The sequence below is a fragment of the Gallus gallus genome, chromosome 9, assembly GCF_016699485.2.
Source record: "Gallus gallus isolate bGalGal1 chromosome 9, bGalGal1.mat.broiler.GRCg7b, whole genome shotgun sequence".
NCBI lineage: Eukaryota > Metazoa > Chordata > Aves > Galliformes > Phasianidae > Gallus > Gallus gallus.
Window position 1 is genome coordinate 20,184,401 of NC_052540.1, and position 23,234 is coordinate 20,207,634.

Genomic DNA, 23,234 nt, shown 5'->3' on the forward strand with positions numbered 1-23,234 from the left:
TGCAAACTGGGGCTACTGAAGCACAGAGCTCCCATTGCCTTCCTTGGTGGTGCCACTGAGTGGATGAAACCTTTGTGTGGGGGCACAGGGTGGAACACAGCTGAGTTCTGAGGATGGAGTGGTTTACGCCCCTTGTAATCAGCACAGGACAGCACGCAGGCCTTGCTTTAGGAACTGACACCGACGTTATCCCGCGCTGAAATGCAAACCCAGTTTGCTCAATGTGCCCTTCTTCAAATATTATATAATGTTTTATTCTCAGCTGTGTTTTAATTGAGAACATCTAGCAGGGCTGTTGACTTTAATGGGACGATTCACATGAGTAAGAGTTGCAGGGAAGCAGCATTTGTGAAGGCAGCTTCAAAAGCCCATTGGGATAATTGATCTGACTGCGCCCGAGTCGGTTAAATCTTCAGGCCTGATACAGACAATGCAGACATGAAAGCAGACTCATTTATTCCAGTTCTTACAGTGGGAGCAGTGGGAAATGTCAGGGAAAAAGGGTGATGGGTACAGAATTAGTGACTACTTTATATCACAAAACCCCGCCAGAACCAACCAGATGCAATCAGTCATGAAACTTATTTGCTACAAAACTGTATCATTGAGCTTGACTCCTACAAACTATATCGTGCCCACCACCAAAGCAATGTTGGCAAAAGAGTTCTGTTCCTGACTGGTGAAAGGAACAAATTAAATCCTGTCCTGTTCAGCATTGGAACTGAGCAACCAAAGTCCTGCTTCCCCCGGGCGACTCTGCAGGTGAGCTATAATCTAAGCCAATCGCATAGAATAAAAGCTGTCAGAAAAAGAACACCTCGTGGAGCACTGCAGGACTTTCTGACAGACGGAAAATAAGTAATTTCTATTATTCTCCTCTTTCATTGATCAGGACATTCTTCTTACAGTTTCAGGTGCAACCCTTTGCTAAGCATTATTGAACGGCGTATTGTTTACAACAGAGTGGAGATCACGAGTTCTGCAGAGAAGTTGGCATCTCTCGTGGAGTCTCTTCTTCATTCTAAAGTGTATTTCTCTCTCCATTAACATTCATTGATGATTATTTTCCTTCAAAGACATTGTGAACGTTGCTGCGTCTCCCCGAGTGTGAATGTGTGAATGAGCATGTCTACAGCTTTGAGTCACACCACCCTACGCCATTTCCATTTTTCTGCCCAATCCTCAATATCTCCAAGCCTTTTTAAATCGTAGTTAGTTCCAGGATTGAACATTCCCTTCTGATTGGAAGAAATTCTCATGCAGAGACCGTAATTAGAAAGGCTGTGCTGTGTTCTGTTATTAGCAGGAATTGTGATTTTTGGAGTGGTGGGTTAATTGCTAATAACCATATGCAATGCTTCTCTCAAGATGTTTCCCATTACAGTAATTAACTTAGCAGCTGGGGTAACAGACATTTACCATTTGTCTTCACAGTATCCCTGATTTAGGATTGTTCCAAAAACCGATTTGGACTTTGTTCAATTCCCATGCACAAGATGAAAAACAGGGATGCTGAGAGAGAGAGACTTGGGAAAGAACCAGCTGCGGAGATGGTACCTGTTTGTGGGTGCAAACTCTCCATTGGTGCATCCTCAGGACTTCTGAAGTTTGCTACAACAGCCTTAGAGTGGGCAGCCACCTTCACTGTGCCACCTGGAAGGCAGAGCAGTGTGACAAAAGAGCATTAAAAAAAAAGTTTTGATAGATACCATGCTCAAAATATCCACTGATTAACCTTTTGTCTTTTTGAGGATTTATTAATTGAAAAATGCAGAATGCTTTCTTTCCGACTCATATTCTTAACCTATTCTAACCATTCCCTATGGTTTGTGACTCTTTTTTCTCCATGTTTCACAGTCAACTCTACAGACATGAACATTTTTAGGTAAATATTTCCTTTCTGTGCCATCTCACTGGAGTTCCTTCCTCCACAACAAGCAGGAAGAGCCAGGCTAGAATTACAGCAATATTTGTAAGTCTGTGGCTAACCTGAAATTTAAGAAGGAAACAGAGGTGGCCTACAAAGCCAGACCACCTGACAGAACAAAGGCAGCTTTGTACATTTAATTCACTGATGGGAGATATTTAAAGGATTCCTTTTGCTTACGAGGTCAGAGGAACACAGTGCTAGGCTAGGTCCATTTTTAAATTTGTTCTGGCCAAACAGAGGAAGTTCTGTGCAAGACTGAATTAAAGAAGGTTTGTTAATGCCCTCGAAGATGTGAAGCAGTGTACCAAGGCAACTGGAAGCTTCCTCTGCTGCAACAAATTGGCGTTGCTCCATTGTAATGAATGGGGGAGCACTAATCTGCGGTAACTGAGGATCCAGCCTGCACTGATAATCTTAATTATGGACTTACTTCCAGAGGTACATTTCCTAAAGCAGCTGTGTAAGGTGAGAAAATCTACGTCAAATTATTTTATTCAACAGGAAGTAAAAGCGGTGCATAAATACATACTTGGTGTTGCACCGGGTCTTAACATCCAATAGCTTTCTGGCACTGCAGCATTCCCTGATATTTTTCCCTGTATCACATGACAGTAAGTTTCTGATAACAGTGCTCACAGACAGCTTTGATTATCACCAGTTGTCAGGGAATGGATAACTCGGAGAATTAACTCCATGTTTGAGAAATACATTAACTCCATGTACCTGAAGTACATCAGCACAGTGATCATTTCTGCTAATAGAAGCCTCCAAACCCCATCCATTAACTCGGAATCAAAATTCCTGCTTCATTCCTACTGATAGTTTTGGTTTGGGTGTGAATTTGCTGTCACCATCCTGCCTATCCCCCACCTGGGGTTGGAACTAGATGATCCTTAAGGTCCCTTCCAACCCAAGCCATTCTATGATTCTATGATCTCCTCTACACCATCCTTCCTACAGGCAGAAACTCTGCTTTCCCATTTGCCCTTAATAACAGAACTGTGTGCTCTCATTGATGCTCAGTATTCGAGCTGAGGAGAGGGCAGAAAGGGCTGGGAGGGATGAAAAAGAAAATTTGACCCCAGTGCAGCCTCTCTAAAAGGAAAAAATACTAAAAAGTATTTCTTTTTGACAGAATAAGTAGAGATCTATTGATATTCAAGTCAAGTATGTATTTCTGTAGGGAGCTCTTAATCTGATGGAGAAAATAAAATGTTACCCACGTTCACAATTACTTATATAAAGGCCACTGACCTCATCTCTTAGCTTTTCACTTTAACATTAGTTAACCAAAACCCCAGCAAGAACTGACTATTGACAGTATAATCCTAGAGTATGTTTTATGTTGGCAGGCAGTAACAACTGGGAGTGCTTTTATCTATTTCTGGATTTGGAGTAATGACACTCCAATGAGTGACTGATCCAGCGTACTTACGCACATTTAAATTAAGATCACACATCTGGGAGACTTTGCATCTTCCCTGCCCTACACAGGTGAGAGCCAGATGTAACTGAGGCACAGCAGAATTATCCCAGCTACATTTCGATGCAAAGAATGAGTTTCACAGAGCAGTGCAAACGTTACAAAACATTTTCTAGAAAAAAAATGTTGGATTTATTTTTAATTTTTAACAATTCTTTACTGAATTAATTTAATTGGGCCATCCTAAATGTGCCGTAAATCTGCAGACAGCTGAACCAGCAGCTCATTCCAACATGCAGCAGGGTACCTCTGTGCTGTGTGCTCCCAGAAATCAAATCTGGGGAACTCGTGCTAGGAGTGTTTAAAAGCTCATCAAGTGAGGAAATACAGCGAGCACCCTGAGGTCATCCCAGCAATGGCAGGTAAACAACACCATCTGATTTTCAGCTATTTTTGGTCTATCTGAGGGGTAGGAGGTCTCAAAGAGTTATTCTCTGAGAAGATTGCAATAGAGAAATGCAAAAAAAAAAAAAAAAGATTAAAATATGTAATGAAATCACTCTCTTTTGCATAATGACTTCTTGTTAGCTCGTAGCACGGTGCAGCAGCATCAGGGCTGTGCTGGGATCGCAGAGGGATGAACTCAGCCCCACAAAGCAGGCAGTAACAACACAGCAGCAACTCCGGTATGTGAACTACTGTCTTAACCAGCGCTAATACTTCAAGAGCTCTAATTTATCCTCTGGGGTAGGCAGCCTCCTCGCAGTTTGGTTTCAGATGTCGGGACTGGTAACTTTAATCTGCATCACCAAAAATGCAGTTGTGAGATATATCAAAGACAAGAAGTGCTCAGAAGTAGAGCTCTCCTCAGGGTTTCCCCGTCCCTTTGGAATTGCTCACATATCTCAGATGTGAGCTCCTTGGAAAGTCTGCGTTTTCTTCTTTGTCTAACACAGTGCTGAGCACAGAACTGCTACCGAAAATACTGAACATTCAAAGGAATACAAGTTTGGTGGGTTTGCTTCCAATTAGGAGCTAATGAAATCCCAGGAATACACTTTCACACAACTTGTCACAGAAGAATCGAAACTCCGCAGTGCGTCTCTGTGTATAACTGTGCATAAGTTCCCTCTCAGTTCTGCTGACACAACTAGATCACACTTCATTCTGAGATGTGAGAGCTGTACTTGGCCATTTTTCCCTCTGAATTATCTGCTTGGCTACTGTCACCATTGATCTCTTAAGTCCTTGACTGAGTAATCAGTCAGACAGCTAATTAATGTAGTGGCTTGGAGGGAAAGAGGGAGAGAAGGATGAAACGAAAGAGGAGAGCTTTTTCCTCGTTCTTCATGTTTTTATTGCCTTTGAAAGATGCCATATGTATGGCATCAAGGAGCCTTGTCTGTGCTTTTTCCTTCCAAGGTGAATCCACTACGAATGCACTTACCGACCGGTGATGGGAATCAGGAGGATTTTGTGGGAGTTATGAAACTTGAACTTGAAATCTAAACAAAACATCTGAATATTTCATGATTATCTTTTCCTATTAACACTTGAGGACAGCACTATGGGTTTGGAATGAGTAGCAACCACAGGAGTTGACCCTTATTTTCAGTTTTCTTAGAATACACTGTGATTTAAAATTCAGATAACTTCATATTTTAATAGAAAGAGAAGTTTTTCCTCTCCTTCACTCCTCCTGGTCCCTTCACCTTCTCATACAACAATGATCCACATGATCTAGACAATTCAAAATCCCTTTGAGTTTGTTTTAATCAAAATGAGTCAAACTCAGATTCCTTCATGTATTCTCCAAACAGCACTGCTCAGTCGACTTAGTAAGAGATTAAGGATGTGAGGAAAGGGAAACCCTGGCAGGATATTTGCAAGCATCCCTCCATCCTTCCCTATCAAGTTAGTAACCAATATCTCTTGAAAAGATAAATGAACTATTAAGAAAGTTGGCAATAGAGAGATTCTGTTTTCCTAAGCATGGCTACATGAAAGGCACAGAGGACTCTTCTTTGTGACAACTATGTACATAAAAAGGTTTTCATTTCCTTTATTCTCAAGAAATCTTAAGTATCCTTGAGCAGCTCTTTGAATACGTTGAGTTGGCCTGATACTGCTGTGCACATATATATCTGTATTTACATATTACAAGGCAGGATTTTCACATTCTTGTCTATGGGGAGTTGATGAACTGAAAACGTTTTAATAAGTTTTCTTTTTCAAATCTCAGGGGAGACAGATATTAGCATCAGCACTATTTGTTGCTAAATGCAAATGAAATCATTCCGAGTATGGGAATTAGGCTGACCAAGCTTCCCCAAACAGTGAGCACAGGGCTGCAGTGCGAAGGTGGCAAATATTTCACACATGCCTGCATGTCTGTTTATCTGCAGCTTAACAGGTCACACTGTGATCCTACCAACCACAACCAAACAGTGTCGGAATGGAATTCCCAGCTGTGATGCCCACGTCTATTACTGACTTCTGGAGAAGTCTGCAATGCTACAAAGACTCACAGAAGAACTGTTTCAGAAGAATATATAAGGGCCCAAAGTGCTGTCTGCTCCATAGGACAAGCAATAGGCATGGCCTCATTGTGTTTGTTGGTGAAAAAGATCAGAGATGTTGAAGAGAATAAGAATATTGTGCTGGAAAAACAAGAAGGCTGGCTGAACGCAATCAGAAAATACAAGATGTGAGGTGATATACCTTGGGGCTAACAACAAGCTTTGCTATGGCACACAAAGAAATGGAATCAACAGTCACATGGTTCTGTAGAACACCACAGGAAAACTTTGGTTTGCTGCTAAAATACAGTGCCACGTGGAAATAAACACATACTGATCCCACTAGGAGAGCTTCTGAGGCTCCAGGTACTATTTTGATTATTCAGGAGTATTGATGTAATGCAGGTATGGAAGGGGTGAACAGGAGAAAAGGCATCAAGAAGCTGGAAGTCATTTGATCTGTTCAGATGTGCAAAAGTAAGGCTTGTTCTGACTAGCAGAACGAAGGCTGAGACAGAGAGATGGATCGCTGTGACTGATCTCTTAAAGCACACTGCAAAGGAGGTGGGACAGGATAAGACTCAGCAGCACACTAGAATGTTGGCAAAGAGAAAAGACAACGCTGGCATAAGAACAAGGCAGCTAAACTAGCCATACATATATGTTTAAGCAGGAAATTATGAGGGAACATTTAAGTGTTTAACAAGAGAGTGTCTCAAATAGATTCCTAACGCAAGCAATTGGAAAAGCAAGAAAAAAAAAAGCAAGCTGAACAGTGGAACTTTGTAATTAATTAAATGAATTCTAAAATATGTTTTTGTGTGATAACAGGGAACTGGATATGGTCACCAGGTGATGCCTTTCAGTCCTGTGTTCCTGGCTGTTTTTCAGCCTTTTAATTAAGAATCCTATCACCATAACCATAGTGTGTTGCAGCCTCAGGTACAAGAATAGCACAATGATCTTTTCTCCGGTAATTCATGTGCTAAAAATGAGGTTCTACTGTAAGCAGCTACATGAAATAGCTTCAGAGGTTGGAAACTTAACTAAGGTTTGTTGACTTCCAACAAATGAACCTTTTGCTTTTGAAAGTGGGAATCATCTTTTGGTTTATGTTGGGGCACAACAGAATCCTGAACCTTGCTTAGGGATTCTTATCATTATGCTAACATAAATAACAACTACAATAACAGGCAGTCTGATCCCCAAATCACAGCATGCTATCATGTTTCCCCTTAAGAAGAGAGCAATGCGTTTGTCCTTTAGATCACACAGAAAAACCTAGAGGCTGAATAAAAGCAAGGCCCAGCTATATTTTTATAACGCTTCTCTTGAAACCATTCATTGACTGATAAAGCAAATCTACCAAGGTTAGCACTGGTGGGTGAACAGAAGCAGGCAGGTTCTGTAATATCTTCATGCAAGATCAGCTAAGTTGCCTCCTAAATTTGCTTTACAAGAGCTTCACCTCCAGCAATGAGGCATGCAGGGGAAACTCTGGCTGATCAGCAATTGCAAAGCTGATTTCATGGATCTGAATGCTTGCACAATGTACTTTTGACCTGGATACTGTTGCCTACAAAGGAATAAAATCTCACTCCTACTCTGTCACTCTTTGTAACAGCATTTTTTCCACTTTGTTACTGAACTCTGGGTAGGAAAATATGAGAGAAACATTTAATTTCATAAAGCTGATGTGGTAGACAACATTCACTTAACATCAATTAGCTTTTATTAGAGCTGATACCTTGAACCCAGGCAGTATGCCATTGACATTCAGAGCTTGGTCCAGACATGAGAGGGACAAAGTGGGATGGCTCTGCAGCTCTGCTGCTCCTCCTGGGTCACTTAACTATGGGTAGCAGTGCCTGGTTGCTGGTATCCTGCTCCCGACACCAGAAATTACAGCATTGTGCTAAAACCTAGCTTGGAAAGTGATTTCATATCGATTTTCTTTTAATTCTCACTGAAAACGATGTTTGTTTCCTGAACTGGCTATGCTGGCTGCCGGAGCACTCCTGAGCCAGAATCTTTGCATTTAAAGAGCATTTCTTACTTCTCTTACAGGTGGGGAGCACAACAGTGATAGTCCTCAGACACACATTTTCAATGGATAAAATATTCTGTTCATTTTAAGGCTTGCTTTCACTTTGCTGAAAGTCTGCACAGGAACCAGAATGTAAAGGTTCAGGCACTAAAACAAAATCATAGAATCACCAAGGCTAGTAAAGTCCTCCAAGTTCATCCAGTCTGACCATCCACCTACCACCAGTATTTCTCCACTAAGCCATGTCCCTTAGTACATCTGAAATAGGACTTTGGGTTTATTTTCTTGCTCTCATTGCTCATAGGTGACCTAAAAAAAGTCATGAAAAGAGTTGTAAATGCAGTCAATTAACTTTAGGCTGTTTAGCTCTTTGAAAAGAGAGGCAGCATCTAATCTTGCTGCGCTAAAAAGAAATGGACATTCAGCATATGGCAGCTGTTATCTATAAGGAAGCCATTCAAATTATCCAACAGACAAACACAGAAGACAAACCTCATCCTAAATCTCTCCTCCGAGCTTAAATACAGCCTGTGACAAATTAGCTAGATCCATTCATTAGCCAGTGCTCAGAAAGCTGTGGCTGCATGAATGGAAGCCAAGAAAGCCATCAGAGTCGCACTGTCATAGAGCTCGTGGGCTCAAGACAGAGGTTTGCACTGAGGGGTCGAGAAGCAGGGTCATCCAAGGCTCCTTCTGCTCCTGTGTCCTGTGGTTAGGTGCAGGGCGCTGAGCAGAAGCTCACAGCAGCCTCTCTTGCTCATTTCTTGAAAAACAGACCAGGGGAATGAGGAAAGTATAACAGGAATCAGTGAGGGGTGGGTCAAGCTCTCTAGTTCTGTGCTGATGACAGTCTGGAGGAGATTTAGTGAAGTTAATTGTTTATCTTCCTCAAAGGTCTCTTTCTATGGATAGCAATGGCAAGAGGACAGTGGACAAAGAGCTCCAGCTGCTGCTCTTTGAGCATTAAATTATCATACTTAAAAGCGACAATCAGTATGACAAAATCTCTACAATGGACTATTTTTTCATACAGATATCCTGCATTTCAGAGCAGAGAGATACTTTTAAAGGGAGAGGAAATAAAATGTCCATTTCTCAATAAAAAATAGAAATCAAGCAAATGCTTATTTACTACTGACGAAACCAGAACAAAAAATCTCAGATCCTTCAGGGGTAAACATCAACATACAAATACGGTTCACCTGAACAAGCAGAGCAGTTAATGATCATGATTTATCCAAAGTGAAATTTAAAAAGTCACTTCAGGAAGTTCAGAATTCATGTCACTGCACTCCCAGCAGGCACCCAGCATGGATTCCTGTGTCGCTTCTGCTGTCAAACAGGGGCTTCCCGTCCTCCCCCATTCAACAAGCCACTGATCCTCAGTGCCTGGTGAAAGACATGATGTGATCCAGCAGAGCCACCGTCCTACACCAGCTGAGAACCAGCTGCTTTGTGTCTCCACATTCTATCCAGAAACGAGATGCACCAGAAAGGTATAATTGGCAATTACAAGGTCACATTAAATGGTATGGAGCGAGCTATTTAAATACATCAGAGTTAAGTAAAACCGATGCAACGAATACAAGCACATCAGGTAAAAGGCTATAGTCATGAATAAATAATGAGATAAAAATATCACAGATCAGCTTGTTCCGTTGCATCACATTGAAATTTCAGTATGGTTTCAGACATGTGAAAGAACAAATGAAAGGCAGAGCAAAGACAGGAGCTGCACTGGGAGGATGATTCCTTGCTGATGCTGTGTGAGCTGAATGCAGCCCAATGGCGAGCACAAACGTGTGAGCAAAACCAGAAGAAACTCTGGTTGACATCTCCTCCTCTGTCTGAGATGCAGGTTTTTTGAGTTGATAGAGTTAAGGTACATTGTTACCTGCTTTGAGGGGGAAAAGTAGACAATAGAGGTATGCTGAAGTAACAGAATGACTTTGTGAATGTGGACAGCAGACTGTACTCTGTCTTTTCATGCTGTCATGTTCCTTTGTTGATGTCTCTCTTTTAAGATCAGCTTGCTCCATGCATCACCAATTGTCTTTTGTTTTCTCGCAGCAGGGAAGGCTCAGTTAATCCATATGTCACCACAAAAATTCAGGCTTCTCTTTGATAGGAACCAAGCATGACAGCAATCTATTGTAAAGGTGTTTGGGACTATCATTTCTTCCAAGCTAATTTATTGACTGGGCGGCTTTCAGAAATAATACGTCTGTTTCCCAAGATAATGAGCTGAGATGTGACTCATGAAGGCCATGTGAGCACTCGGATAGCCTAATGATGGGAAATAAACACATAATAAACTATTGCTCTCTAGAAATCACTCTCTGCTGTGATATGCCACTCCAAACTTCAGAAAATGTGAATATTTCCACCCGTTCCCTGGTGCAATGATTTTGTTTGATAAGCCTTAGCCTTGTAAAACAAACTCCTAATCATGAAGCCTTTGACAGATCAGGATGCCAAGAATGTATCTGATCTTAGCGCTGAGGATGACAGCTTTGCTGAGCAAACTTCAGCTTTAGCACTGTGGCCCTATGGGGCAGATGCGATCCCATTAATATTTAGGTAGGGCTCCAGAATCCACAGATTAGTAAATCAGAGCTGACAAAGTGAAGCATCCATGCAGATAAAAGACCTTTAACGTACTTCACTAACCAACCTTCTCCCAGGATACTTCAATTAAATATATATACCACAGTGCAATCGCGTAAACACTGCATCTTTCCTGTAGCATTTGGGGAATCATTTTAACATTTGTTAAGAAGTGGTTTCTGTTGTTCCTGTTGCCATTTCTAGGAAAGAGGATGGACAACACACAGCTACATTTACACAGTAGAAAGAGCACGCAACAGAAATGTGACTTCCTTAAGGAAGGGAGTCAACTCTTTGAAAGGACAAATAATAGCAGAACAAAAGGAAATTGTTTTAAGTTGAAGGAAGGAAGATTTAGCTTGGATGTCAGGGGGAAGTTCTTTACTATGAGAGTGGTGAGGTGCTGGAACAGCTGCTCAGAGAGGTTGTGGATGCCCCATCCCTGGAGGTGTTCAAGGCCAGGTTGGATGGGGCAGCCTGGTCTAGTATTAAAGGTGGAGGTTGGTGGCCCTGCCTGCAGCAGGGAGTTTGGAGCTGTAGGAAAGGCCATCACCGCACAGTCCAGCCTGTCTTTAACTGAGGGACATTGAAGAAATTTCTGTGATGCATAGAGCTTTTCTGGCACGTTTGCAACATTCAAAGAAAATGGGTATTCAAAAAACCCATCATAAAGTTTTCGTGCCTTTAGGCGTAAAGCCAGCAGGGCTTTTTATGATTGCTGCCGACCTGTGCTCATTCTGGAGTAATCAGCTATAAAGCGGTTGAGCACCAGAAAGCTCTGGGCCGTTCTGTGTTTATGGTTCTTTTAAGGCTAGCACTTTAAAGACTGACCCTGAATCATCCTGACCTTTACGGAGGTGCTGAAATGTCTATGCTTTACATCATCAAGGAAAGAAATTGCTGCCTTCAAATGTTCTTGACCTTGTTCAACACATTCCTCATGCCTTTGCTGATTTGCTTTTAGTTGCCAATAAAGCGCCGTCAATGAGCTTAGAGATGAGAAATAAATTGCAGAAGTTACATTCCAGGAGCATTTATAATTTCTTCTAACAATTAAGAGTTCCCTTCCAGCACTGTGAACTCCAGATTGCTGTGGATGCTCTGTCTTTTGCTTATATGTCTGTGAATTATTATGTGATTTCTACACACACACTTCAGCATATTGTACTTACATCAACACTTACTAATGCTTAACAAAACTTTTGACAAACATGGTCTGTTCTGAGAACGTACAAACAGAGAAAATAATATAGAGCTACAGAGTCATCAGTATTTTCTAAGCCCTATTTTCTCTTTAGCACAACAGATGTCCATTGAAAAGTGAAATATGTTTTCGATGCAGTTACAATTAGGGGGATTTTTCCTCCACAAATATTTCCTTTAGAAGCTATTCCTGAGAAGAGTGGGTGAGCAAAGCCCCTGCTTGGAGCTGCCCTGCTGGGTCTCTGTGTATTCAGAATTCCACTTTCCAACCCACTTGGAGCAATTCTGATCAATGTGGGACCACACGGTAGTAAAATTTCTGCTCAACAGAAATGAACCGATGCAATTTTACTTGTGAAGTAAAACCTGGATCTTAAAGGGTGAAATTCTAAGGAATTAATAATCTCTTTGTGCTCCAGCAGCCCTCTTACAATAGGTTTAAAATCAATTTGCCATAAATATTTGTGTGCAAGCCTAACAGGCAGTCCGAGTCTTCTAAAGTGATACCTCGTAGGTCAGTTCTAACTAGTGCAGGTCAGACAATTACCTGTTGGTTTCAATTAAGCTTTGCGAAAACACCCCTGTGTCATGGTGTGCCATGAAGGAAAATAATGAGGCAACATAAACCAAAGTGCTTCGCTTGTAGAGCAGGCTTGGGGCTGTGTGAATCAAGTTTGCACTGAAAATAGGCAACTCAGCCACATGTAAGGATAGCAGGGCAGTGAAAACAAGATGAAGAGCTGAGGGGCAGGACGGAAGGCTTGCCAGAGACACAGCCCAGCATCCACCAACTGTGTGCTAGTACTCCTTGACTTGCTTCCCCTGCAACTCCGAGGTAATAAGCAATGTTAGCGTTGCACCTGGCACTGCTTTAGTGTGATCATCCTGGTGATCTTGAAACACTTCACAACCTTCTGGCAAAGGCTGCCTTAAAGTTCTGCAAAAGTTTCCCAAGTCTTACAGACAGGGAAAAAAATATCAATAAAAATCATGGAAGTCGAGTGTTGTTTCCATTATACTAACATCTAGGAATACCCACACAGATGAGCTCAGCTGAGAAAAAAATACATAGTGAGAGATGAAATCTGTACAGTGTAAATAAATAACGCATGGGAAGAAGAGAAAGATCATCTCTAATTTAGAGAGAAGCAAAAGGCATTTATGCAACGTGTCCAAATAAATCAGAAGCAGAAACAAGATGCTTGGAGCAGAGACAGGATGCTCAGAGCACAGACAGGATGCTTGGAGCAGACAGCTTGAGGCTTGTCCTGCTGTCCTTGCCAGGTGTAGTACAATAGAATGTTCTTATTTTTCTCTAAGGGCATGTAACTAATACATGAAAGTGCATCAGCTGTTGGGAAAAGGAGATGAACTTTCACATACTGTTATAATTCCTTACTTAGTAGCATAGTAAACATCTTTGGACTCTGAGATGAACTCTCTGATGAAATTGGGGAAGGACTTTTTTTGTTTGCTATTTGTCATCCCTTTATTGGCTCTGAAATAATACGTTACAATTCATTTTTTCTTCTCTTAAACAGAACCTACTCTCAAGTCATGTGGAAGAAGAGTGTATTTACTACTTTGTGGGACATTAAATGCTGTTGGTTTGGGTAGCTAACATCTTCAGTCCCACTGCCTATGTAAAATGCCAGAATCTGCCCAGTGCAGATAGTGGGATCACAATAGACAAAAGCCTTGCTTTACTTACGTGTGCACCAAACGGTCACACTCTGAGGACAGCATGCCTTGGTGACCAATTAATCCATCTCCAAATGTACAAGTCAGTTTAAGTCAATAGAAACCAGATGTTCTTTTTAAGCCAGGATTTTAACTGAGGCTGTTAGAAACGAACACTTTCTGACGGAATGAAAGCACTAACATCACCGCATCTTGCAGTGAACAGAACTTGTTTGGATCCATTGCAAGCTTCAGGAGAGTTGGAGCTTGATGATCCTTGAGGTCCCTTCCAACCCAAGCCATTCTATGATTCTATGATTCAAGCTTGAGACACACAAGAGAACAAGGGAGCTAGGGATGGGTGGGTGAGAGCACTGGCTTACCACAAAGGTGTCCTGACACAGTTTAAGGGTGAATAGGCAGAAAGAGCTTCTCACAAAGATCGACACAACCAGAACACTCCTTCAGGTCTCAGCACCTTCAAATATCCCCATGGAAGATGTGTTTCCTTAGAGAACTTACGTTTTCAGGAACTTTGTATATTTGAGCTATATTTCCCTCTCTGTAGTCACCTTATGGAGGAGCAGAGGAAAACTTTTCATCGCATTAAGTCTAAAAACAAAAACAGACTGCTTCAGCTCTCAAAGGACTTGGTGCTGTCAGAGAAAAGAGAGACAAAGTTAAACCCAAGGCACACCTCGCTCACTTCAACCACTCGGATCAGAGCCATACAGTGCCCACCACAGCCGGGATAGAGGCAGGTTTTACATGCTTCAGTAACTTGGTGCCATCTGGTGGACACAGATTGGAAGCCTACAGCACCATCTACACAGGTTACTGAGCAGCACTTTTCTCTCTGAACGAGGTTCTGTGACACAAGGACGTCCACACTGCTTCCACTTCTCCTGTACCCCTCAGGAATGACTCCCAGCCCCCCCCCCCCCCCCCCCCCCCCCCCCCCCCCCCCCCCCCCCCTCCCCCGGGTCTGAAACATCACTGAAAAGATAGCCATGCAAAATGGGGTTCTCAGAAGTCTGCCTGCTTGTCCCTTAGGGTCATATTCCACTCGGCAGTAAATTGGATCAGGACACATGCTGTTGTTGTTGAGGATTCATAGAGGGCAATCTGAACATAAATTGTAAAAATTCCTAGTTAAAGAGCTAAGTCTGCCTAAGAAGAAGGAGGGGAGGAAGGAGGAATCTCATACCAGCTTCAGCCCCGAGGCCTGGAGGCAGGGCCACTCCGAAACCTCATGTCAGTCAGAGAGAAGCACCTTCCATAGTCAAGAAGAGTGGCTCATTCTGTAGTGAGCAGGTTAGTCTGCCTTTGCTGAGAAATTCACACATCAGTGTCATCCATACACTGCAATGAATAAATACAACGTGAAAATTAACATTTAATCTCATCCAAGTAGTGTTAAAACAACCAACCCATCATGACAACAAACCAACCTAATATCAGGCACAGCTATGCTGTACTAATTGGGATCCAGTACATTTCAGCACTTTACTCACAAGAAATATTTCTGTCACTATATACTCTCATTACAAGGTGTTAAAATCGGTGGACAAATATACTGTTCTCTTTTAATGTATTACATGACAGTGAGTGCTTCTTGTCTCAATAAAAAGTGAACCAATTTCTCACAAGCATTGGTGCCATTGATTTGCACAGAGGTTTCCATTCACTGCCACTGACATGCTGACAGGATGGAGAGCTTCGATGCATGTTGTGGAACTCTGTTATAAACAAAGGGTTGACCTGAGAAGGCAGTTAATAGCACAGTAATCATGTTTGAACAATTTATTTTTCCAAAAGTCGCATTACAGAGTGCCATCCAGCCTCTCTGAGTTCGCTGTGGAACCACAGTATCACAGATACCCAACCCAAACCATTCTGTGATTCTGTGACTCCATGATTCCCACCCAGAAAACATGGAAATCCACTTTCCATGAAAAGAAAATCCTGCTTTGTTTCAGACCAGTCTGAGTGTCTCTGATATTTATAGACAAATGTTTGCATACTTGGCTGTAAGTGATGGATAAAGAGGATGGGCCATCCTTACTAATCCCAATGTCTTCAGGAAGTCATATAAAACTTCTTGAACAAGTTTCAGTATTTGTTCTGGAACACACAGACAGAGCCCTCACAGACAGAGCACGCTGACCCGAGGAAAAAAAAAACCCAGCCTAGGAAAGTTCAGACAGCCCATTCTGAAACATGTTTCAAAATATCAGTGTGATAAATGCAGCAAAAATTCCATGTTTCAGAGTGAACAACTCCGGAACGGGCAAGAATCTTGCAACGCAATCTCATCCATGCTTACTGTACCCTACCTCTCCAACTTCATTTATTGGCCCCAAAGCACAGACATCCCTCTTCCCTCCAAATACCCTACAAAAGTGAAACATAAGCGTCTGACTTCAAAAGCTCCTCAGCTCTGTAACAGTAGACCAAGAGTATTTTAATTAGAAAAAGATTCAGACGGCATGCTACAGGTCCAGCTCTGCACTTCAAACTGCTCCAAAACGCAGCTTGGCTGTCGTATTTCAGCTGGGGCCTCTTACTTTTATTGTGGAAATAAAGATGAAAAAAAAAAATCCCCACTGTAGCATTGGTGTGAGTCCAGATTGACAATAAAATGACTGGAGTTTCTCAGGATTGACTCTAACAGGAAGTTTTATGGCTGCATATTGACATTAGTCATACGTCAGGTTATAAGGCAAGGAAAAACAAAGGGATCGCATATTAAATTGTGAAGTCAGGAGAAAGTAAAAGTGAAATCTTAAGTATATGATATTCAATAATCTGATGGTGAACTTAACAGAACCAGTATGTCAACTGACAAAACTGTCTGCAGGCATTCCAGTCTTTGCCTCATATACATAATATTCATCACATAATGTGCTTCTCTTCTGAGAAGAGGAATAAACTCTCTTCACTGTTGCTATTCAATAGCTAAAATATTCAGTGATGTATTTTGATTTTCAGTCATTTGGGTTCTTTAACCCCTTGGAGCAAAAGAGCTCTATTCCAGATGTACTTTAATCTTCCTACAGCTTCAGCCAAATTTCTGCTTTCTGTTTTCCATTTGCTTAGTGCCCTCATCATATGCGATGTGTCTGTGTCACTTCCTCCCTATATGTTTAGGCTTTCTCTTCAGTCATGCAATATGTAAGAAGAACAGCCAAAACAAGAATCCAGGCTCTTTATGGTTGCTGTGTTTAAGTATGGGAACTTCTGTGGGGCTCGGTTTGAAAAGGAGATTTCTTTGTAAGAGTAATAGTTACAACATGCTGCAATCAACTTGCATGTACAGCTACTCTCATCAATTCTCATGCCCCTCTGGCAGGTGAGCACAAGCAAGACTCCAAAAAGCACCAAGTATCTAAAGAGAAACAACAGGGACTTGGGTTTCCAAGCATACCTGACACTGCAGGGATTTGGGGTATGTGCTGAAACAGGTGGACTGCCAACAGCCATCTGTCCCAGTAGGCAGCTGGTATCTCTTTTCTCTGCCCAGTATCAGCCTCGCTTATGGTAAACACAGCCTTGATTCGTATGGGTACAAAGCAAACTGCCTACCCACCAAACCCTCCTCACAAGGGTTTAATAGGTGGGGAGGAGGAAGGATTTTTCCATGTTGTCAGATGCTCCTTGATACAACATTTCAGCTTTCCTCTCTCTGCTCTCCCCTCTCCACCCAGCCACCTCTTGGCATGAAACCTTCAGGAATGTCATATGCATCCTCTACGGAAGGCTGATAACACCAATGAGTAGATTTTACTCTAAAGGCTTGCTATTTATAATGCAGTACTTCCATACAAAGGTTCTTATTAGCAGCCACAGTGCTTCTTTATTCACAGTGTAAATGTGCTGTGTAAATGCTTGTAAAACGTTATGAGCTCCATTGCCTCCAAGCACTTACAGTGCAGATGATGAATAAATCACACGTGCCCACTGCATCACATCTCCCCTGCCACTCCCAGCAGCAGTGTGTCACACTGTAGGCAAAGAGCTCTGCAGTGACCGTGCAGGGATTTCACTGACTTCCTTTTGCCACTCCTATGGCCCACCAGCTACTCCTTCTCCTCTCACCCTCCCTGTCTTATTGGTGCTTACTGATGCTGCTGTGCTCTCACACCCTCATCAGTGATTTCTTAATCTGAAGGCCTGATCTGTGTGCAGCTTTTTGGGGGTGTGAATCATACAATCACAGAATGGCCTGCGTTGAAAAGGACCTCAAAGATCATCTCGTTTCAACCCCCTGCTATGTGCAGGGTCGCCAACCAGCAGACCTGGCTGCCCAGAGCCACATCCAGCCTGGCCTTGAATGCCTCCAGGGATGCTGCAGCCTGGTTGGTGCTGGCCCTCCTGGAGCACCCACTAGGTGGCACCGACTCTCCGACATTCCCCTCTCCACCCGCTATGCATTTCCCTTGCTTTCCTCCAGGTTCTCTCTCCCCTTTTTATTATATTTATTTATTTATTGCAGCATTTCCAAACACTGAGCTCATCGGGTTTAATCACTGCAAAACCAAACAGTTCCTGGGATCTTTTTTTCCTGAGCTTACAGAGCTGCATGGACCCAAGCCAAAAGGCAAGCTACACTTCTCCACAGACAAAAACATCCATTTCTGATGTCATTTCTACACTAATTCAAGAACCTTCCTGGTGTAACTGTTAATTACTTCTGTCAGGAGTACCTTCATACAGAAGGTTCTTGGAGGCTCCTGGCTTTGTCAGACTCACTTACATGTGTATGCAAAGTAAATCCAACCTCTGTGGGAATTCCTATTTCCCTGCAGCTGGGCAGGCAGGGAGAGCTGCAGGAAGAACTGCAGGGAGAACTGCAAGGAAAGCTGCATGGAGAGCTGCAAGGAAAGCTGCAAGGAAAGCTGTAAGGAAAGCTGATGTGGCAGTGACTGGGAGCTGCCAGCAGCTATCCAACAAAATAAGCTCATGAAATGCTAATATAGTTGCCGATGGTTATTTGTTTGGGCTTTTTTTTTTTTTTTTCTTTTTCAGTTGTTTTTGTTTGTTTGGTGTTGAGAATACGTTTAGAAACAGAAAGGCTGGGTAAGGAATTTAGTTGCAAACGAGCCAACCAAGGTCCTTGGAATTCAGGACAGCTCTGTGAATCAGTTCTTGGTTCTGGAAAATGCACACAGCTTTCTTCTTTCTCTTTCTTTTTTTTTTTTTCCTTTGGGAGTGTGTGTGGGGTGCAGAATCTGCAAAATCTCAAGAAAAGGGGCTGGAGAATGGGACCAGCAGGGGATCTGAAGGTGCAGCTTGCAGGAGATGCAGTTAATAAGTTATACTACATCCACATCACTCAGTGCACCTTTTGCTGAATCTATGCAGCATCTTCACAGAAAGCTCACAGTACAGGTTATAAAACGGAGCATAAATAACCCACAATGACATGACCAGAAGACACAAATTGCAGCAGTTGTCACTGAGCTCACCAGCAACACTGGAACACTTAGCCATGAAGTCAGCAGGATGCCATGGGGACAGCAGTGCCATGCTGCAGGGAACTGCTGGCCCCACTGCACCTCTGCTGAGTGCATTTCTGGTGCATTTGAGCTGTACAAAAGCTAGAAGTGACTAAAACTGTATTCCAGAGATAACCCTGAAAGTAACAGGAAAAAACTTTCCATTTCCAGGCGTGGGAGGCCAAGATAATATCACTAACAGAGATGGCATCCTGCGAACATGGAAATGAGGGTGAACACGGCTGTTCAAGTGCTGACTGCATTTTAGTTTCACTTAAAGGTCTTTATCTACATGTCTTCAGATTTTATAGCTAGATTCCTGAGTGCTTGTTTTCTCTCCTTGAATTAACTCTGAAATATAAACAGTTCTCTCCTAACTCTACTTACAAGTGCCATTTCAGATCCTTAAAATAAAGCAAAGTTGCCACAGATACCAATGTCAGTGATGCGTGCATTAGTTCATCACTCACTGTCCTTATCTTGCAGTGCCAAAGATTTCTCTTTCCTGCAAGGTCAGACTGTTTCCCAGCTGTAGGATATCAGACTCTGGCTTTTATTCAGGCGCTGGAAAACCAAAAGATGGTGAAAAAAACAGACTCATCTGACAAGACTGGGAAAAAAAACAGGGGATGGAAAAATTCAGAATTCACTGAACTATTTACTCCTCCATCTGCCATGGCTCCCAGTCTGGCCAGCTCAGTGGGAAATGCACCAGGAAAACGTCATCGCTGGGGATTACTCTGAGTATCAGAAAAGCACTGATGTCTGTAGTCACTGTTCCCAAGTTCAGCATTTTCCTCTAACTCATAAAACACAGCATCCAATTGCTATCTGTTGAAACAGTAGAACAGGGAAGCCCATTTCTCCCTCAGAATCATTCAGATAAGAAGCAGCTACCCCCATGCTACCAAACACTACCACACAGGAACACCACTGGGCTGCTGTGACACAAGTGCTTCTCCTTATATCTGCATGGTGCTCCCCTAAGAAATTATTCTTGCCTGCTCGCAGCTCACATGCTCACAGTGCATCTTTTGTGTGCAGCTGCTCTCACTGCACAGCGCATCCACCTGCCTGAGTCAGACCGAGCATTATCACTGTTTGCATTTCACTTAGCGGTTCAGATTGATTTGTAGTGTAAACACAACAGAACCGAAACACACAAAGATCCCTGCCTCACAGAGCTTCTGTGCTATGCAAATAACATGCTGTCAGAGAGTGCCTAATAACTAAAATATCATCCCTTCAACCATACAAACATTCTTGTTACCAGCACCGCTCAAATATTACTGTTTTCCTTGTGGAAAATGCCAGCCCTCAGGAATGCAGGGGTTTCCAACTGCAAGTTTCTTATAAGGTGGATCATCTGACCATTGCCTAAAGTCAATTAGTGATTTAAGAAATGTTTTTTTAACTGATTCGGAGTCCTAATATGTGTATTTTTTGCACATTAGGAAGCATAGCAGTGTCTGTATTAAAACACAGCCCCCCCTGTCCTCAGATCAGCTCATCAACCAACAGTGTTCACCTGGTTATTGAGGCGGACGCTCAGACACAGGCAGATACACAAAGCTTGGTTTTGGTGACTTCCCCTAACATCACAGACTGTGATCTCACACAAGGGTAAGCTCAATTTTACCACAAGCAACCACCTCTTGAAGTCCAACCTTTTTGTTTCTTCAGTTCCTGGCAACTAATAAGTGACACTGAGTGTTAAAACAATCTCGTTACGCATTAGAGTGCTTCAGTCACAGGACAAAAAGGTCATTCTTGCCTAAACATCTGCAGTTGGAATGTGCTTTGTAGCTGGAGAGGCAATGACATATGCCTTGCCAGTACATTCCTTAAGTTTTGGCAACTGAATGATTGGGCTGTGAGATGTATAGCACAACCTTCACTGTACATTTGTATAACTTTAGATCTCCAGTTCATTAAAAAAAATAATAAAGATCTGCTGTCTGATCTATTTAACTGCTGTGTTCACTGGGTCATTCAGGAAAAAAACTCATTGTTCTTCACTGATCACTTCTTATTAGGAAGATGGTATCCCTAGATACAAAATAGTCAAGAAGTGAAGCTTAGTAAAACTGACAGCGAAAAGGTGAACGAAAGCACAAGAGAATTACAGTCAGAGGGAAAACAATCGAAGGAAATGGACAAGAGAAAAACATGCAGTTCTCTTATGGCCAACCTTCTTGAGCTTCCCATGCCTTGTGGTTGATAGTGAGAACCCACGTTCCAAAGAAACTGCATGTCTCTCCTCCATACAGATCCTCCATTATCCAACCAGGTCTGAGCACATTGTCTCTCCTTCTCTTGGGGAACTTACGGGGTTATTCTTTACATATTCCTCCTCTAATATCTCAAAACTTGCAGGAACTTAATTTTGCTCAACATTTTTTCTGTCCCAGTTAAATCTACCTGAAATTGGCCAATGAGCTGGCCAACTGCTTGGCCCAACAAGGGAGAAACGGACAGATGGTTTGATTGCATAAACCTCATTTTCTTAGGAAAGCAGGCTAAAAATGAGAGAAAAAAGAGAGTGCGTAGATGTCTCGCCATGAATTCCTTGCTGCACACTCTGAGCAGGCTTCTTATGGTACAACAAGGCTCAGGAAGCACCCAGACCCCTTCTTTCCTCAATTGTATCAGTAACTTACTCAGTAAATTAGTCAAAGTACCATTCCTCTCCTAGCAACTAATGTAATTTTATTTTAATATATCACAGTCTCTTTTAAGTCCAAACCTTTCTATTTTGGGACTTCCAATTCAGATTTGCCTAATAGCTTCACATAATTGTCCCAGGCACCCAATAAATTCTTCATTTTAATTAATTGGTTTGCTCATGAAGAATCACAATTTACATGAGTTGAAGATGAGATGTATCGCAGCTATTACTGAATGTAGGTAATATTTGATTAGAAAAAAGCAGAGAGACACTCATTTCTTTTTCTTTTCCACAGCACTTGTTAATGATATTGCCAATTTCTACAAGCAGATAAATTAGATTTACCACATAATCAATTAAAAGTATTTGGAATAGGTTTTAAATAACAATGTTAATTGAGTGTCCTCTTGAATTTATGATGTCTATTCAATGGGTATAAACCATAATGATAACCAAAAATGACTACTGCATGCAGATGTAGTTGCTGGATAGCCAATTAATTGCTCCTTAGCACAAAGCCATCAAAACTAAAGGTGCAGGCTGGCTCTGTAGTAGGTAATGAAGGCAACAAGTGAACACCCATTAAGTTTAACAATTCAGTGAACTGCAGTACTGCAGCATAAATCACCTTCAGAGATTTCAGTCTCAGTCCAAAAATAAAGCACTGTCTCATTCTACGTATCTCATCCCAATGACTTGGCAAAGCAGCAGTGTGCAGGATGTGTCTGAAGGACCCTGGGAGAGGAAGGGGAGCTGATACCATGAAGCCTACTGCGTCTGATTTGAGGAAGTAATGGATATTTAGTGAAAATGGGTCAACTTGCAACACTCTTGGTTTCGAACCAAAGTTTCAACACGTAACTTGGAGACTTTCAAGAAGCTTCCTAAAGGCAAGGGAAAAGAAAATGATTTTTTTTTTTTTTTTTAAAGTATCACCATTTCAAAGCATTTACAATTGCTCCCCATTGCCCAACTCAGTTTCAACACCTCAATCCTCAACCTTGTTATTAGGAAAGCAAGGTATTCCATTACATTAAAAGGCAACAAATAGAAACGTGGAATACATTCCAGCAGAAGTCACACCAGCCTGTGGTACCGACTGCTATTAATTATTGGTGCATGCAGGATATTTGAATAACAAATGTTTAAATCACTTTCATGTTGCTTTCTTTTAAGGCCAGAATTATTCCTGTGAAAAACACTAATCAGTGAGTTGACTATGCTTAGAAACATAACTTCGGAGCACGTCTTTGATATTTTGCTTATTATTACTACCAGCTTAGCCTGAGGTGAGCAGGGTTTTTCTATTTAATTTGTAATAAATGCAACAGCATTGAGAACTCCAGTATTGCCAGCTCTGCAATCACGCTGGTTAAGGGTAGACGCCGCCAGGTCTGTCTCACCTTACACTGCACCACACAGCCATGCCATGCACTCAGCAAGCGGCCTGAGCTCGACTCTTGGAGAAGGGAAAGGCCGAGGCCAGAGAGGGCAGCACACCTCCATCCACGGGTGGGCCCCGAGCTGGTGGGGGCAGCCAGCAGGGCAGAAAAATGGGCTCTTTCATCCTCTCTCACCTCACCACCGCCCCCTGCCCGGGCCGCTCCGTGAGGGGAGGGGCGGGCGGAGGGAAGCGGAGCGCCCGGCGGGGCCGGACGG

The 23,234-nt window shown here is 42.4% G+C and overlaps 1 long non-coding RNA gene across 3 annotated transcripts; it reads right to left on the reverse strand.

Annotated features, from left to right (window-relative positions):
- Positions 1-431: 431 nt before the first annotated feature.
- Positions 432-23,200, reverse strand: LOC121111522. 3 transcript variants are annotated; one of them, XR_005862466.2, is made up of 4 exons: positions 22,979-23,200; positions 14,617-14,771; positions 13,932-14,021; positions 432-1,653 (listed from the first exon to the last, which is right to left on the reverse strand). It is a non-coding gene; the product is annotated as an uncharacterized LOC121111522 (long non-coding RNA). The 3 variants fall into 3 exon arrangements; XR_005862465.2 differs by having other exon boundaries at positions 13,793-14,021; XR_005862467.2 differs by having other exon boundaries at positions 13,793-14,065.
- Between the last annotated feature and the right edge of the window lie 34 nt (positions 23,201-23,234).